This window comes from Scardinius erythrophthalmus (assembly GCF_964197995.2).
Source record: "Scardinius erythrophthalmus genome assembly, chromosome: 17".
Lineage (NCBI taxonomy): Eukaryota > Metazoa > Chordata > Actinopteri > Cypriniformes > Leuciscidae > Scardinius > Scardinius erythrophthalmus.
Window position 1 is genome coordinate 270,001 of NC_138237.1, and position 5,000 is coordinate 275,000.

At 41.9% G+C, this 5,000-nt stretch overlaps 1 protein-coding gene across 4 annotated transcripts in view; it reads right to left on the minus strand.

The window, feature by feature from the left end:
* Positions 1–5,000, minus strand: part of aff1 (AF4/FMR2 family, member 1) — a gene marked incomplete at its 3' end in the record, with an annotated part of 40,126 nt that overhangs the window by 28,266 nt on the left and 6,860 nt on the right. The gene's annotated exons all lie outside the window — the stretch shown is intronic.

Below are 5,000 nucleotides of genomic sequence, written 5' to 3' on the forward strand. Positions count from 1 at the left end.
CACACACACACAATCACTCACTCGCTCGCTCACTCACACACTCACTCACACACTCACACTCACACTCACACTCACACTCACACTCACACTCACACTCACACTCACACTCACACTCACACTCACACTCACTCACACTCACTCACACTCACTCACTCGCTCGCTCACTCACGGTCGCTCACACACAGTCGCTCACACACAGTCGCTCACACACAGTCGCTCACACACACACACTCACTGTCACTCACATACAGTCGCTCACACACAGTCGCTCACTCACACACACAGTCGCTCACTCACACACACACTTACAGACTCTCTCACTCACTCACAGTCGCTCACTCACTCACTCACTCGCTCACTCACTCGCTCACTCACTCGCTCACTCACTCGCTCGCTCGCTCGCTCACTCACTCGCTCGCTCGCTCGCTCGCTCGCTCGCTCACTCACTCACTCACTCACTCACTCACTCACTCACTCACTCACTCACTCACTCACTCACTCACTCACTCACTCACTCACTCACTCACTCACTCACTCACTCACTCACTCACTCACTCACTCACTCACTCACTCACTCACTCACTCACTCACTCACACACACACACACACTCACTCACTCACTCACTCACTCACTCACTCACTCACTCACTCACTCACTCACTCACTCACTCACTCACTCACTCACTCACACACACTCGCTCGCACACACTCGCTCGCACACACTCGCTCGCTCACTCGCTCTCACTTACAGTCGCTCACTCACACACAGTCGCTCACTCACACACTCACACTCACACTCACACTCACTCGCTCGCTCACTCACGGTCACTCACACACAGTCGCTCACACACAGTCGCTCACACACAGTCGCTCACACACAGTCGCTCACACACAGTCGCTCACACACAGTAGCTCACACACACACTCACTGTCACTCACATACAGTCGCTCACACACAGTCGCTCACTCACACACACACTTACAGACTCTCTCACTCACTCACAGTCGCTCACTCACTCACTCGCTCACTCACTCGCTCACTCACTCGCTCACTCACTCACTCGCTCGCTCACTCACTCGCTCACTCACTCGCTCACTCGCTCACACTCGCTCACTCACACAGTCGCTCACTCACTCACTCACTCACTCACTCACTCACTCACTCACTCACTCACTCACTCACTCACTCACTCACTCACTCACTCACTCACTCACTCACTCACTCACTCACTCACTCACTCACTCACTCACACTCTCACTGAAGAAAGGAGCGATCCTGTCGTACTGCGTCTCTTTTTTTTTTTTTTTTTTATATATTTTATTTACATTTTCAGATTAAACAGACAAACAAACAAACAAACAAGGCTCAGATACAGCTATTGCCAGTTGTTTACATTCTTAATTAGTACAGCAGTAGGAGGAAAGGTTGTTAATACAGGAACACAATTAGTTTACTGTATTTTAGCTTTTTCAAAATGAGTTAAGAAAGGGTTCCAAGAACGGAAAAATGTGTCCATTTGAGTGGTGCGGAGTTTCTCCATTTGTATTATGGATAGCATGTCAGTGATCTATACCTGAAAGGAAGGAGGAGTGGAAGACTTCCATTCCTTCAATATCAGTCTCTTGGCAACTATCAATCCCAGTTCCAATGGTTGCCGCATTATAGTTGGAATTGTCCTTGTTATTTGTGAGCAGCAAAAAATAGCAAGTCCAGGCTCGGGCTGAAGGGGTCTCTGATATGCTTTTGAGTACCAGTCAAATATTTTAGACCAAAAATTTACCAACGAAGAGCAGGCCCAAAAAGCATGGGACAGTGTACCCTCTGACATATTACATCTGTCACACACTGGGGAGACTGATGGATATATTCTATGTAATCTGACTTTGGAATAATGTAAGCGATGGACAATCTTAAATTGAATTAACTGGTGTCTGCTGTTTATAGAGCAGGAATGAATATTAGACAAACAAGTGTTCCACATGGATTCAGATAGTTCCACACCTAACTCTTCTTTCCAAATATCCCTAGTTTTCACAGTGTGCGCAGCAATACAGTCATCAAATAGACGTACAATTCTCGAAATAAGACGCTTGGAGAAAGGAGGGCTCTTACAAATATCGTAAATTTCATGCTCCAGGGGTAGATTTTGAAAATCTTCAATTTTTGATTGAGTGTAATGCCTAACCTTCAAATACCGAAACAAATGGGAATTAGAGAGATTATATTTTCCTTTCAGTTGGTTGAATGATGCAAATTTACCGTCAATGTACAGATTGTTAACTGAAACCAAGCCCTTCTTTCTCCAGTCATGGTATGATATGTCATGCCAGGGAGGCAGAAAACAATGGTTAAAGCATATAGGTGTTTGTACTGATGTATTTGGTAGTTTTAGAAAGCACCTAACCTGGTTTAAAATTCTTACTGACTGTTTTACCACAAAGCATAAATTCTTATAGGACTCTGCCTTTTCGAACTTGGAAAATAGCATAGCTGGCAATGAAGAATTATTCACAGAGTTGGCCTCCATCTTAAGCCACAAAGGGGTTGTAAGCGTCTGATTATCTAGGGATCCTTGCTGCCAGAACACTAATGCCCTAACATTGGCAGCCCAGTAATAGTGTTTGAATACCGGCAAGTCCAACCCTCCCACTAACCTAGACTTCTGCAAGTGTGCCTTCGAAATTCTGGCATTTTTGCCATTCCAAATGTAGGACAAAATAATGGAGTCCAAGTCTTTAAAGAAGGCTGCAGTGAGATAAATGGGGAGATTTTGACATAAGTATAAAAATTTGGGAAGGGAGATCATTTTAATTGAGTTTATGCGTCCAATCATTGATAAGGGAAGAATTTTCCAACATTCAATATTTTGTTTTAATTTTGAAATAAATTCTGCGAAATTTAATTTAAATATTAGTTTTGGATCCTTAGGTATAGTCAAACCAAGGTAGGTGAAATGATCATTAACTATTTTGAATGGAATACTTTGTAAAAAACCTGGTGAATAAGTATTAGAAAGAGGCACAAACTCACTCTTTGACCAGTTAATCGTGTACCCTGATATTCTACCAAAAGACTCTATCAACTCAAGAAGAGGGGGAACTGATTTTTCAGCATTGTATAAATACAATATTATGTCATCAGCATATAAACTGATAAGCGTTTCCACTCCTCCAACCTGAAGCCCCTTCACCTGTGGGTGCTCTCTTATTGTTACCGCAAGCGGCTCCAGTGCAATAGCAAAGAGCGCTGGAGACAATGGACAGCCTTGCTGAACCGAGCGTTGCAAAATAAAAGGGGCTGACCGATCACCATTCGTCAAAACAGAACAGCACGGTTCTACATATATCAGTTTCACCCAGGAGATAAAAGTTTCCCCGAATCCAAACCTGCGCAGTGACTCAAACATATAAGGCCACTCGACCTGATCAAAAGCTTTATGTGCGTCAAGGGACAAAATAGAAGCTCCTTTAATATCACTAAAATCAGAGTAAATAGTATTGAGTAGCCGCCTGACATTAGAAAAAGAGAGTCTACCGGGAATAAACCCTGTCTGGTCAAGATGGATGATAGAAGCCAAATATTTGTTCAATCTAGTAGCCAGGATTTTAGTTATTACTTTGCGATCAAAATTTTGAAGTGCAATTGGCCTAAAATTTGCAGGGTCAGTTTCGTCCCTGCCCTTTTTTAAAATTAAAGAAATGTTTGCTTCATAAAGGGTTTTTGGCAGTTTTCCATTACTTTTAGAATTATGCATCATTCTGAGCATAAGTGGTGCAAGAATATCACAAAATCTCTTATAGAATTCTGCGCAGTAACCATCGGGCCCAGCAGCCTTGCCTGATGGAAATGACTTTATGGCATTGATGACTTCCTGCAGCGTAAAGTCTGAATCAAGACATTTCGTCGCAGCGTCACTCAATTTGGGCAATGATATAGAGTCAAAGAAATCATTCAGATTAGATTGCGAAACATTGCGTTTGGAAGAGTAAAGCTCAGAATAGAATTCCCTGAAACGATGGTTTATGTCAGCAGGATTGGTTAGAAGAATGCCTGTTTTAGACTTAATACCACGAATTGCTCTTGAAGCCTGGGAACCTTTAAGCTGTTGTGATAATAGTTTACCGGGTTTATCCCCAAGCTCAAAGTGTTTCTGCCTTAATTTCAAAAGTAAGTTCTTAACTTGGCCACTCATAATATCATTGTATTCATATTTAAGCTTCAATATCTCTTTGTAGTGCTCCGGTGATTTAGAATTTTGGTAAATTCTTTCCAAACTAGGAAGAGTGTTGCTAATTTCAAGCAGTCTCCTCTCTCTCTTCTTTTTAATGGCTGAGGTGTAGGAGATTATATCACCACGCAAAACAACTTTTAATGTTTCCCATAGGGTCAAGTCAGACACTTCACCATTATCATTTAATTCTATAAAGTCATTCAATTTAGAGGTTATATTCTTAACAAAGTTGTCATCGCTTAGAAGGTTTGGGTTGAAACGCCAAGAATAAACCTGTTTTGGGAGGGAAATATTTAATGATATTGCTAAGGGGCTGTGGTCAGAGATCAAAATATTATGATATTTGGAATTGGTGATTTGAGAAATAAGGTTAGAGCTAGTCCAAAAATAATCAATCTTACTGTAGGATTTGTGAACATTTGAGTAGAATGAATACTCTTTGCTTGTAGGATGCTGAATCCTCCAAATATCTACTAGACTCCTAGTTTTCAAAAGATTGTTTAGGAGCTTTACAGATGCAATTTCAGGTGCTGGTCGTGTAGATAATCTATCTAAGAAAGGATCTAGATAGCAATTAAAATCTCCGGCTATTATTATGTTTGAGTCACTGTCGTCTGGAAGCAGATCAAAAACCTTTCTGAAAAAATTGGGCTCGTCCGTGTTCGGACCATATATATTAAGCAGGGTTAATGAGAACGAGTTTATAGTGCCAGAGACCAGTAAATATCTACCAAGAGGGTCGTTGTTAACAGAAGTTACCTGAAATGG